Source organism: Myotis yumanensis, unplaced genomic scaffold (assembly GCF_028538775.1).
Source record: "Myotis yumanensis isolate MYYU_CA2020_CCGP unplaced genomic scaffold, mMyoYum1.0.hap1 SCAF_13, whole genome shotgun sequence".
In the NCBI taxonomy this organism is placed as follows: domain Eukaryota; kingdom Metazoa; phylum Chordata; class Mammalia; order Chiroptera; family Vespertilionidae; genus Myotis; species Myotis yumanensis.
Window position 1 is genome coordinate 10547640 of NW_027223764.1, and position 13889 is coordinate 10561528.

Sequence of the window (13889 nt, forward strand, 5' to 3'; positions counted from 1 at the left end):
GTGTAGAGGCATGGCACTTCCCTGCTCCCCAGGCCAGTGAGGTGTCCATTTCTGTGAGCTGTGACTTACGATGGCCCTTCCAGAAAGCTGACATTTCAAGAGGACATCCAACTGAACAGGCTCTAGGGCTCAGTGCCGCGGGAAAGACCCCCAAGGAAATGGAAAATGGGTTGGAATGCTTCTTTTGAGAGGTAGGTGGTGTAAACCCTCCTGTCTATGAGGCAAGTTCCCATCATGCCAGGCTTTGCCTTGGGCCCTCTTTGCTGCTCCAGAAAGGACATCCTCCGGGGGGTGGCTCACCCTGGCTGACCTGGAGCTGGTTCTACATCCCTTCTTCTCATCCAGAGGTTCCTCCTCCACCTGCCCCCAGGTCCTCAGAGCCCTGAACTGAGAGCTCTGTCTCCAAGGAGCTTTCAGAAAGGCGATGCCACCCCCTCTTCTGGAAACTGGCAAGTTCACTTTCATCATGCCCTCTTGGGGGGGGGGGGGGGGTTAGGTCATATTTAAGGAGGGGTGTGTGTTTGAGGAATGGTGGGTAGAGCCTGCCATTCTGCCTTGCTCTGTGGCAGGTTTTATTTTTATTTTTTTAGTGGCGGGTATTCAGAACCCAGGGAACAAGCTAGGCAGGTGGCTTTTGCTGACCACAAGCCCTGCCCTCACCTGCTACCTATGCCAATCTGGACCAGCCAATGGGAGAAGGCTCTGCCTCTCAGGCTCCAGCCAATCAGCAGGCGAGGTGTGCACATGCTTAGTCTCAGTCTGGCAGGGCCCATTTCTGTGTGTAACCAGGACAGAAGAGCCTCAGTCAAGGGTCATGCATTAGGTTGGTCTTGATTCCACTAGTGCCCAGAATTCACCAGGTGGGCACTGCCAGTGTGGTGGGCATGGCTCCAGTCACTTCCTCCTCCAGTCAAGTCCCATGGCTAGGAGGACCCCACAGAGCAGAGGTGGAATGGCAGGCTCTACCCACCATTCCTCAAACAGCCATTCTCCCTTGAATCTGACCCGCCCCCCCCCCCCCCCCCCCCCCCCCCCCCCGCCAAGCAGGGCATAATGAAAACGAACTTGCCGGTTTCCTGAATGGGCATATTTTATGGCTGACTCAGGCTCTTCTAGAGCTAGTATCAGTGGGAATCAGTGAAACTGCTGCAGAAAGAGGAACGGATGCGTTCTTATTCCGCAAGATGCAACTCCAAAGTACATTTTGAGCATAAAATCTTTTGAATGGTTCCTCCTGCCTTAAAAAAACAGCAAAAACAAAAACGATAGAAACCATATAGACATTGCGGTGTCATTAAAAACGACAGCGTGTTCCCGTTCCTCAGGATTTGGCACTGCACAGCGTGTCAGGGGAAGCAAGAGTATGCGCGGCTCCAGGAGGTCAAGTCCTCAACTATCTGTGGTTCGATGTGTATGTCAATGAGAACAAGAATAACAATGGGAGAGATTACAGATTGATTTTATTTCTCCTTCTCCTGCACATGACCTCACAGCACCTCACAAAGACAAGAACGAGGCCTCAGGTTTGGTTCTTAAGTTCAAGCCAAGCTTGGAAGTTAAGATGGAGACTTGGCAATGCTTCTCTTTAGGAGAGAGGGGATGGAGGAAGGAAGGAGGAGAGGGGATGGAGAGAGATAAGGGGCTGTTTGCAGAGGCTGACAAGATAAACAGCACCAACGAATATTAAATCTGGAAGTAACCCGCAGGGACAACTTGTCCAGAGGTTCTCAAGCCTTTTATTTGTCTTTTCATCTATCTATCTATCTATCCTCATCTTAAATAGCAGTCCCCCTCCTTTTTTCCCAAGTGACAGCTTAAGCAAAAGCACAATATCTTACAACATCTACAAGTGAGAAAGTGGTGCCTTGAAGAGCTCCAAGCCTTGGCCTCCCTCCAACCCTCCTCCTCCTGAGGACCCCAGGCTCCTCAATACACCACCTGCAAACCAACTCCTGCATATGCTGGTGAGGAAACCGAGGTCCAGAGGGGGAACTAATTCCCTGCAGAAGAATTGGAAGTTTTCTCCAAGATGACCCGGCAAAGACCTAGCAGAGATGGACCTAGAAACTTGGACATGAAGTGAAGTGGCGGCAGGGGTAGTGGACGTGGTGGTGAAACAGCTGACCATGAGCTGACCTTGAGGACTGTCACTGTGTGGGTTGAGCAGAGCATGGCTCCAGGAGGCAGGAGACCCTGTAGTTTCTGTGTCCCCCTCCAATCCTGGTGTCCCTCTTGAGCTCAAGGCCTGAGGAGATAACTCCACACATGGATGGTCACAATTTAGACATTTAAACCAGGGACGAAAGGAACAAATACAGATGCCAGTGTCTTTAGAAAGCCTTCCAATCATTCGTTAAGAGCACCATTGCAAATACACGACATCCGATTCTCCGCTCTGGCTGCACAACCTTGACAGGCATGGTAATCAATCACAGCACCTTCTCCTGCTGAGCCTAGATGCAACCTCAAATAGATGCAACCTCAGAATTGTTTTCAGCCCAGCACTCCGGGAAGCCATCGCCAATTAGTCAAGAACTGTCCCTCGGGATGAGCTCTTTGCTCTTCCTGGTTGGTGGTTATGAAACCCAGCTCATTGTCTCTTGTCCCCTGGCCTGGTGGCCACACCCTTGGACAGCCTGTCCCTCAGAGGAGAAGCCTGTAACTGTGTTTCCCAGAATCCCTTTTCCTGTACAGCTCAAGTGACAGTCCACCAGCGAGACACACTCCTGCAGGAGATGGAGGTGAGGAGAAGAATTGGTCCATCTCTGGCAGGGGCTGCTGCTGGACACCTGTGCAAACTCAGTCTCTTGCCTAGCCGGATGGCTCAGTGGTTGAGCACTGACCTATGAACCAGGAGGTCACGGTTGGATTCCCAGTCAGGGCACATGTCCAGGTTGTGGGCTCGATCCTCAGTGTAGGGTGTGCAGGAGGTGGCCAATGATCCTCTCTTATCATGGCTGTTTCTATCTCTCTCCCCCTCTCCCTTTTTTCTCTGAAATCAATAAAAATATATTTAAAAAACTACCAAAACTCAGTTTCTTGAGAACTGAGGTTGGTGGTGGCAGCAATCGCTAAGCTTGCTGGGTCCTTTGCAGCTTCCGGACCCACGTCCAGCAGCTGCTGGCCTGACCTTTGCTCCCCACCTTTCCCGAGACCATGCAAGCCTCCAGTTCCCTGCATTAGAACCCTTCCTACTTGGAATACCCAGCGTGGCTCCAGTTTTCCTGCCCAGTGCCCCTTTTGGTAGCAATCGCACTCACACCTGCAGGGCAGGGCACAGAACTGGGCAGTGAGTTGGACACCCTCCAAGTTGCTGAACACAGGAGGCGGGTTCCTGTTGCCTTTAGCCTCCTTGTTTTCTGTTAGTTTGTGGTCAGAGAGGGAAGCAAGGGGAGGGGCAGTTCCAAAGGATCAGAATACTGGCATTCTAGAATTCAGAGCCGGAAGGACACACACGTGCCTTGTTTTCATTTTACTGATGGGGAAACAGGCGCAGAGAGGAGAGGGACAGCCAGTTCGCCCAGAGCTGGGCTGGAACCCAGGCCTGCTGACCTGGACCAGGGCTGGTGCTTGGCCCCCAGCATCTTAAACAAGGGGACTCACGTGAGCTTGCCAGTCAGGCACTGCCCCGCTGAAATGTATCCCATGGCAGGCTGGCTCCTTGATGTGAGGTAGTAAACACCTGGCTGCCAAGGGAAGCCTGGCCAGTGCCGTGCTTAGCCTGGGGGAGGGAAAGCAGCCCCAGGGGGGGGGGGGGGGATTGGGAGGGGCTGCATCAGATCCGATTCCCAGTGGCCAGCCACCGACTTAGCAGAAGGAACTTCCTTTGGAAGTCTCTGGGAAGTGACAGAAGCAACCAGGAAGGCAGGAGAACTCTGCTTGGGAATGATGCCGGAGCAGTGGCTGCCCCAAATGCTGCCCACTCACACGGAGGAGGTGAGGGCATGGCCCCTGAGGGCTGCGCCTCCTTCTGGTGTGGCTGCCCCTGAAAGTGGCTGTGGCTGCCGTGGGCATGCTCACAGTGAATTCCTCACCTTTCTATTGTGAGATGCCAGCTCCAGATTCACCGTCTGCTTGGTCCCCTGAGTCCTGGCAGTTAGAGGGGTGACGGGCTCTGAGCTGGGCGGCCACATGGCCGTGCCCACTGCAGCGCCCACCTTGGCTTCCGAGGCCCTGCTCTCAACCTGGCTGCACTTCCTTTCACCCAAATGCCCGCCTCAGTGGGGTTTCCTGGGTTTAGGGCTTTGCCTCCTATTACAATACGAAGACTCAGTTTTTCCATCTCTTCCTCCTCGGTGTGAATGAGCAGCATTTGGGTAACTTCCCGGAACCCTCAGGCAGCCCCCTGACATGGGGTGCTACACTAGCATTTTTGTGAATGGCACCTATGGTGGAAGGTCACCCCCCCTTCCAGCCCCTGGGGAAACGGTGCTTCCCTGGAGGTGGGGGCTGAGGCGGGGAGAGGGGCACAGCCATGGGTCCTGAGGGGTGCTCAGTTTGTCTGTCCTTCCCCGAGGGAAGCCCTGGGGTACAGACTGCCCCACTGAGGAGCCGAGTCAATTCCAGGGGACATGCCTGCCCACACGCAACCCCCTGAAGTTTTCTCAGCCTTGGTCCATCAGTGTGGTGCGGGCCTGTTGTCACAGCCACGCCCGGCTGCCAGTTTCTGTGGATGGCACATGTCCTAGGTGCCTGGCACTGCACTAAGCGTCGGACCCCAATTAGCTCAGTCAGTCTTCCCCACAGGACGAAGGAGGCGACTGTTGCCTACGGCCACACAGCCAGCCGGGGGCGGGGACTTGAACCCAGGCAAATCCCAGCCTCTTTGCAGTCTACTAGGCTCTTTCCAAAAATGTAGCTCCCATCCCAACCCCACCCCCCTCCCCCCCAAACAAGGAAGTAGAGACCTGTAGCTACCGTCCAGCCACAGGTATTCCTGAAGTCCTATTTGGGGGCTTTGCTTTCCTCAACCACTTTGTGTTCTTAGGGCTCCTGGCCTGCCTGACCACCCAGCTGCCCAGGGGCCACTCAGTGAGTGGAGAGGGAGGGACAGAACCTTACTCAGTGCCCCTCAGTGCTAGGGAGGCACTCGGAGCTCTTCGTACATTGGCATCATGGCACTAAATGAACCAACCGAACGTGAAAAGCAAGGGCGATCCACTCTGAGCTGCTGCAGAGGGAGGCAGCCCCATCACGTACGTGTTGATAGACTCAAAAGCAGGCAGAGGGTGGGAGAGCTTTATGGTGGAAAAAGGAAGCGTCTCATGCTCCATGATTGGGGGCGGTTGGCCTGGGGAAGCGGCAGGCAGACTAACTAGAAGTGGGCGTCCCTGTGGCTGGATAGGGGAGCCTATTTGGCTTTCTCCGGTTGGTCCTAAGTTGGAAGCAGGGACAAAAGAGAGGGAAGCGGTGAGTTATTAATAAAGCCCTGGCTATCTGGGGTCTGCTGCCACAGGAATCATTGCTCAGCCTCCTGGACTGGGAGTAGCGGTAGCAGGCTGGCTCCTTGGGCCGGTTATGGTGGACGAGGATCGTGTGTCAAAGTTCTGTGTTTATATATGGCCCGGCCATTGTGCTTTTGTTTTTTCAGTCTCTCGGCACTTAATCCCCACCACGGCCTGTTTGACAGATGAGGAAACTGAGGCCCAAGGCAGTCAAGTATTGTGCCTGAACTCGCTCAGCTGGGATGGGTCTGAGCAGCCAGGTTGGCCTGATCCTTGAGTCCACGTTTGTCGCCCCTTTAATCCATCCCCACACACTAGCCGTGATCCTTAAAGACATAAGTCAGATGGCACCTTTCCCTGGCTTAAACCTCCCGGGGCTTTAAGATTCAGCTTCCATCTGAGACCCACAAGCAGCAGCTTCAGGCCACTTGCACTGGGGTCTCCCCCCACCCTCAGGCTCCCCCAGGCCGGCACCAGCCCCAGGGAGCCTCCCCAGATCTGCCTGGTCCCTCCTCAGGGCCTGCACGCTTGCCTTTCCCTCTGCCTGAACGCCTTCCCTTGGTCCTCGGCATCCCTCAGGACACAGCTCAGGTGTCCCGCCTGCAGCCTCAGCAGCTGCCCCTGCAGCCAGCCCCCGTCACCCCTTCATCACTGGCTTACCATTGTTTGTGGATCACCCGTCTCCCCTCCCAGACCAAAAGCTCCCTGAGGACTGGGCGTTGCCTTACCCCATTCTGTTGTGCTCTCAGGGTCTGGCCCGTAGTAGGTGCTCAATAAATACCCTGTGAAGGAACAAGTGAGGGAGCTTTGCCTCCTTCCTCCCGTGGCTGCTCTGTGCCTTCCTGAGATGGGGCTCCAGCTCCCACCCCAACCCGCCGGGGAAAGGGGGACAGGCAGAGCCAGCCCAGGCCCTATGGTGGCTGCCTGTGGCCCCCTTCTTTGGGGTGAGCTGGGGAGTGACTAAGCCAGCAGCCTGGGGCCCTTGAAGCTCCTTTTGGCCTGCTGTCACCTGCGGTGGGGTGAGTTCCTCCCCCTCCCGCCCCCCCTTCCTTCCACCCCATGTCACTATGAGGTGGGGTCTCCAGGTGGCTTCCACAAAATATAGGGCACAATAAATGTGAATTAGTTGAGGTAGGAAAAGCCCCCAAATATGACTCTGGGAATGTCTGTGGCTGGGAGTTATCTACAGAAGTGCTTGTCCTGTGTCCCCAAAACCACAGCCACGGGTCCTGGGGAGCCACACTTACAGCAGTCCAGGCCAAGTCCTCCCATTTTGCAGATTAGCAAACTGAGACCCAGAGGGTAAAGCCATTTGCTCAGGGTCGCTGGCTGGGGCAGAGCCAGCAGCGTGGTGCTCTCTCCACGGTGGCTGGTGGCTCCCATTTAGAAGTGGAGGGCGGGTCCCACTCGTGACACCTGGAAATCAGGGGGACAACAGGGTGGAAGCCTTCAGGACTCACTGGATGAGATGGGAAACGAAGGATATCTTTGTGGCATCCTTAACAGTCTCCGCCTAAAACTTTCTACCCTCTCTCCACCAGGTTCTCAATCTCCAACTTCTTCTTGTGGAGCAAACTTTTTCTGAGAGTATTTTTCCCTGGAAGTAGCAATGACTAATAGCTATGGCTTGACGTATGGTTTCTACTCTAACTCAGGGGATACAGCCAGGACGGTGGAGTCCCTGCATCAGCCTGAGACCACTGACCCCCACCCTCTGATGGCCCCTCTACCCGCAGTGAAGTGCATTTCATTCTGCAACTGGAAACCGACTCCCACGCTAAGTCGACCATGGAAAGGCACAGACTCCTGGCATCTGCCATGGCTCAATCCCAATCTTGGAGTCTTGGAGGTTTGTGCTGATGTCACCCGATCAAGATTTGTCATGAAACTGCACCAGAAAGCTAGGGGAATTTGCTGCGAGGGCAGAGGAGGGGCGAGCTCAAGTTCTGTTTTATAATACTGGAGAGGACAGCACGTGGGGCACGAGACCCAAGACAGGAAATTGCTGCTCTATTCTTGGCTCTGTGATGAGCTTGCTGTGTGCCCTTGGGCAGGTCACTTCCCCTCTCTGGGCCTCAGTTTCCTCATTTTATAAAACCAAGTGGAGGATCTCCAAGCCTCCGGCTTCTGAAGAGCCTGTGATTCTAGCTTGGTCTGTGACCATGGGTGGAGAAACCAAAGACTCAGTTTCGTTTCATAACTTGGGCCCCTCAGCACTTCCTGGTTGGGGCTGGGAACGGGCCTGGGCGCTCACTGACCACGCTGACCTGAGTTTCAGGAAGGGGGCCAGCAGCCTCTACGGTGGAAACCTCATCCCAGGAGAGGATGGGCAGATGCGGGCTGGATGAAAGCTTCGTCCTGCCACCCAGGGGCTGTGATTGGCACCCTGGCATCAATGGTTATTCAGACTGGAACTTCGGCTTTCGGAGGCTCAAGTGTCTTTAGCCGCTGGGTTTGATCAATGAAAAACAGGGAAAGCAACAAATAATAATGCCCATTTGCTGGCAATTTCAGTCGTTTGTGGCAATTAATTAGCATAATTGATCTGCGCTGGGACTTTTTCTTTTACCTGAATTTAAAAATACACCACTCCTCCACCCACCCCAATCCATCTGAGAAATTTTCTTTTTTTTTTTCTTTAATGAGGTTTTAACTAAAGCCCAATATCAAAACACCATATAATACTTTTATCTCATTGAAGACATTTGATGCTTATTAAAATATGATTGCTTTAAGGCTTATTTTGATTTTTTGCCCAAGAGTGTGTGCAGAGCTTTGCTGCTCAGATAATAACAAAGAAACCTTAAACATGAAAAAACACACACATGAAAGGTAATATGTTCCCCATTAGTCCCAGTATCATCTCTCCAGGATTACTGCTTTCCAAATATAGCGTTAGTTTAAAAATAAAAGCCCGTTTACAGTAATGGGACACTTGCTACCACTTTGGAGCATATGGCCCTCCAAGGGGCTTGCACAATAGCTTCATTAAGCAGGACCGGCAGGGGAGAGCTGCCTTAGAAACCCCCAGCCCGCCTCCTCACAGACCCCCCACATGGGCCACCTACCCTGACCCAAGGCCCGTGTCTAACAAGCCTCCTAGTGCCTCCTCAGGACTGCTTTATTGTGCATTGTTTCTTCCAGGGATGAAAACATTTTGGAAGTTGACAAGTAATCAATCGGCCGCCACCCAGTAAGAGAAGCAACATCCAGGAACTCGGCGTTCTGGCCTCCTCCTGCGTGGGGTCAGCGTGGCTGCCATCCATGGGAAAGGGGGCCTTTGGGGTTTTGGGGTCCCTTTTGTCCTGGGAGATTCAGGGGCAGCAAACTGCAGACGGGAAGGTTTAAGTCATTCAGGAAGCACATGTCTAAAAGCTCGGTTCACTTGAGCGAGACATGCCATTTTTTTTTTTTTTTTTTTTGCTAAGGATAGCTCAAGTCCATTTTCAGTTGGATGAACTAGTCCAGCGAAGGGGCCGGAGAGTCATGTCCATAGAAGGGCTCTCTCAAGTGCAGGGAGGGCCACTCCAGTTTGCCTCCCCGGGCTGGCCCGTGTCAAGCACCCACCGGAAGCTGCCAGCTCGCTGAGGGCTCCTGAACAGACTCATGTTGCACGTTTGCTATTTTGGTCCAACAATGCAGGTCCCTTCCGGTTTCGGGAGCCGGGCTCCTGGCACTCATCAAGCACCCAGCTCCGAGAGGCCTCCGGGAGCCAGGAGCAAGCGTCCAGCCCGCAGGGAGGGAGAAGCTGTCCTGGTTTTAAATCCCCAACCAAATGCCAGCCATACTTGGTTGTCAGCAGAGAGGGGAAGATCAAGAGGGAGCGGTGGAAGGGAGCGGAGCGGGGGTAACAAGAGCTAAAATTTATTGCCCTGAAGCTTGCATTGTCCCCAGAGATAGGGGGCATTGCCCAGTGGGCAGGGGGCTCTGCTTCCCTAAGCCCTGCCTTTGCCATAGCGAGGGGCTTTTGCATGGAGCCAATTACAGTTTGCTCAGGGGTGGGGGGTGGTATCGCTGTGTCCATTTTGGACTCAGAATTTGGACCTCTTCTCGTTACTGCTCTTGATGTTCTAAATTCCTCCTTCAGGCCAAGAATTGCTCATCCTCCTTGTGCTGCCGGACACTGGCGGGCCCAGAGCGGAGTCTGCTCTCTTGAACTGTGGCCTCACAAGGAGGCCTTGAGGGTGGAGCCAGTCCTAGGGCGGGGGAGCTGGGAGAACTGCTTGCATTTATTGAGCACTTACTATGGACCAGGTTCTGAGCTAAGTGCATTGCATGGCTCTCTCCTTTAGCTCTAACGGTCATCCTGCCATGCCTAACTTGCAGAGAAGGGAACTAGGGTTCGGGGAGGTTGATCACTTGCTTAAGCTCACAGCTTGTGAGGGGGCAGCAGCCTGGCTCCTGCACCTGAGCTTGGACACCTTGCCACCCTAACCTCCCTAACCTCTCACTGGCTCACAGTCCTGAGCTCCCAATAGTGGCTCAAAAGCCCCTTGGAGGGGGCGAAGACAGAGTCAATCCCCTTGGAACAATGCTTACCTTGGTGTCCCTGCATGTTTCTTGGGACCCTCCTTCCTTGGGTGATGATCAATGTTACAGGGATTGACTACACCGAGTGCTCTACTTCTGGGGAGAAGTACAGGTCAGCCCCAGACAGGATGCCTGCCCTCCAGGAGTTTGAGTGGGTGGTGAGTAGACTATCGACACAGAGCCAGAGGAAAGGGTTCGGAGTGTGACGGTTGCCAAGGAATTTGCATCACAAAATGAAGGAGCTGAGATTCATGTTAGAAATGGGGAGATAGATATGGAGAGCAGGCAAGATTCTTCCAGAGTCACCCTGCTGGTTGAGAACAAAGCTGGGGCAGAACCCTGAGGTCCCCACACTCCTAGCCTCTTACTGCTCCTCTGGGTCTGTAGTGGTTGTGAGATGAAGAGGGGAACAGTGGGCGGTGAACTCTTCTAGGAACTGGGGACTCGAGTTGGGGGGCCTTGGAGGTGTAGAAGCCAATAGCCAGGAGGGCATGTGAGGACCCTGCAGGGAGAAGGGGTGGCACGCTCAGGCCATGGGGAGTGGACACAGTGGGCTGGGTGGTAGATAGATCGCTTCCCCCATATCAACTATTGATGAACGGGGACTGCAGGGAACCCTGGGTTGAAGAGGATTCTGGGAGAACCAGGCTCAATTAGCAGTTTTGGCCAGAACCATGGGGGGAAGGAGTTGACCTCCTACTGCATGCTTGTCATCCCTGGCATTGGGGAAGCGTAAAGGATAGTAACACGTGTTAGCTCTTTTGACCTCCAGATTGGGGGCTGGAGGGGGGTGTCTCATTGCTACTTATTAATTTCTCTTTCTTGGACAGTTTCCTGCTCAGTCTGACTCACCAGGTGCTGATATCAGCACGTTTCCTGTGTCTTCCAGGGGATCTGGCACCTGCCAAAGCCTGGAGGCCCTGCAGGGAGGCAGCCGGTCCAGCAGTCTTGGGGGTGGGGGTGTGGGCAGGGGTGAGCGCAGCTGTCAGACTCCACGGGCCACGGAAGAGCCTCTTGTCTCCTGTGGCCATTGCCGGGAGGCCATGTTCCTGCTGAGTCAGAGCCACTGCAGACTCTGTTCACCTGTAACGAGCGAGATTTCCCGGGAAACATTACCATCGTGGACAAGGGGGCTGCCCAGGTGAGGCCAGAGGACAATCTAAAAGCCAAAGGTCATGACTTTGAGGTACCCAGGGCTCCTCTGGAACCAACGTGGCTCAGTGCTGCCTCCATTCTTCTGAGAAGAGAAAAAGTCAGTCTGACAGGCAGGAGGCCCTGGGTAGCTTGGCGGGGGTGTGTGTGGGGCTCTTTGGCTAAAGTGGATGAAGCGCAGATGAGAGCCTGAAGCACTAAGGCCGGGGGCTCAGGTGGGCACCAGCCCCCTTGGGTCTAAATCCTATGTGGCCTCTTTACAGTCAAAGCAAGAGCCCCGGCCAGCTGGTGGCAGAATGAGACTTCCCGGGGTGGTGGTCCTCTCTATGAGGGTCATCGGACCTATCAGTGTGGAAGGCTTGGGTGTGTTGAACTTTCCTGACATCAAACACACCCCCTCCTCCACTCGGGAGAAAGCCCGGCCACTCTACTTAGATTTGGGGGGCATTTGATTTTCTAGATAGAATGCATCAGACAGCCGAGGTCTCTCTTGTCATTTTACAAGAAAATCATTGCAGACCAGGCTAGCTATTCTTTTCCTGTCCTCAAGTTCCAAACCCGAGCTGACACTCCACACCCCCATGCTCCCACCTCCACGCTCCCCACCCCCACACTCCCCACCTCCACGCTCCCCACCCCCACACTCCCCACCTCCACACTCCCCACCCCCACATTCCCCACCTCCACATTCCCCCCACCCTCCTCACCCCAACATTCCCCACCCCCACGCTCCCCACCTCCACGCTCTCCCCACCCTCCTCACCCCAACATTCTCCACCCCCACACTCCCCACCTCCACATTCCCCCCACCCTCCTCACCCCAACATTCCCCACCCCCACGCTCCCCACCTCCACGCTCTCCCCACCCTCCTCACCCCAACATTCTCCACCCCCACACTCCCCCGACCCTCCCCACCTCCACGCTCCCCACCCCCACACTCCTGTGCTACTGGACCAGAGGAGCAGCAGCAACCTCAGCCCTGGCTTCATTACACGTGCAGGCCACCGCGTGTGGGATCTAGTGATTTGGACATATTTTATTTAACCAGCTTAGTAAAAGGTAATATTCAGCAGCTGTGATCTATGGCAGAATTACAATTTTCAGGGTCAAGGAGGGATTTTGATATTAGGAGGTTGGGCAGAATGGCTATGAAATCTCATGAGCTGTCTTTAAAAATAAATGAGAAAATAGGTTATCCAAGAGTCATTGTAAGGGAAAAATCAATAGGCAGAGTCTATTCACTGGGGCTCTCAAAATCCTTGAAATTTGAACAAAAGTTTCACGTTTAGTGGACTGCAGGGTTTGAAATATCAGCTGGAGGCTCCGTGGGTCCAGCTTCACTGTGCTGCGCATCCAAACGAGGCGAGCCGGTAGGATGGGGCTGCGTCTCCAAGACCAAGTTAGACGGAAAGAGAGAAAAGCATTTTGCTCGAGGCAGGCGGTCCACCCACAAATACTGAGAAACACCCGCTGTGCCGGTAGCAGGCGTGGACAGGGGCTCAGCACCTCTTCACGGCCCACCCTCTTGTCCGGCAGGAGGGTGGACGCCACTGTCTTCCTCCCATGAAGTCCACAGTGCCTCGAGTCCCTCCGATGGGAACAAGTGATAAGTGAATGGGGAATTTCCTCGTCGGTGAAATTTGGGCTGAGCAGGTTGCCTTGAATGATAGAAGTTTTCTCCCATCCATTCATTTTCAATCCACACATCTTTTCCCGATGTTACAAGTGTGTCTTCCCATCTCCTTCAGAATGCCATATCCTTGGCATTGAACAGGCTCAGATCACCCCAACCAACCCAGACTGCCTTACCTCGCCAGGCCTCGCTGGGACACATTCCCACGGCCGGTGATCGCCAGGTAGCTTCTAGGTCTCCCTCGTTAGGAGGTCTGGGTGAGGCAGAGACACGGCTTTGAGGTTCAATGCTGTTTTGCAATCCCTGGTGCCATGCCTGACGGCTACTACTGAAAGGTAATCCTAAAACATTTTTAAGATTTTTTGAATGGATACAAAAATGAGTATGTTTCTTTTATTGATCTAAGACATTTCTGAGGTATTTTAAGGCCGTAATCATAAGGCAAACAAAACACCCCCAATAGTATCTGTGCACCATGATGTCACAGAGCAGCTCGCTTAGCCAGGATGAGGGATGGTGATGGAGTATCTGCCTGGTGGTGCTTCCCATGGGTTACCCAACTGAATTTTCATTTCAGTCCTTGGAGCCGGTGGTATTTCCCCACTTTACAGTTAAGGAAACTGAGGCTCATTGAGGGGATTATTCCAACTCACCAGTGAGGGAACCAGAGCTGACCTCCAGATCTGTGATGGCTCTGCGAAGCCATCTCCCAGAGCAGTTCAAGAAGAAGAAAAAAACCCCACCTGTATTCAAAAGCAACCTTGAACACGATCCTTCCAACTCTCCTCATTTAAAAAAAGGCAGTGCCTATACGCAGAGAACAGAAACTGCAGCAAGGCGTGACCTGAAGATGTGCAACTTCCCTTCAGCCAGAAAGAGAGTGAAGGTAAGAGAAATAAATCCAATGCAAAAGATGGGGATAGCAGACTTTGGAATTAGACATTTTATTTAACTCGTCAGATAATACAAGTTAGTCCAGGAAACAACAATTAAAATGTATCACTTGTGCTAACGACAGATAGGACCACATTTCCAAGAGACCTAATGAAAATAAATGCTGGAAATAAATTACTTTGTGGAATACAGTAAATAAATAGATTTGCACACAAAAAACAACCCCGTGGAGATT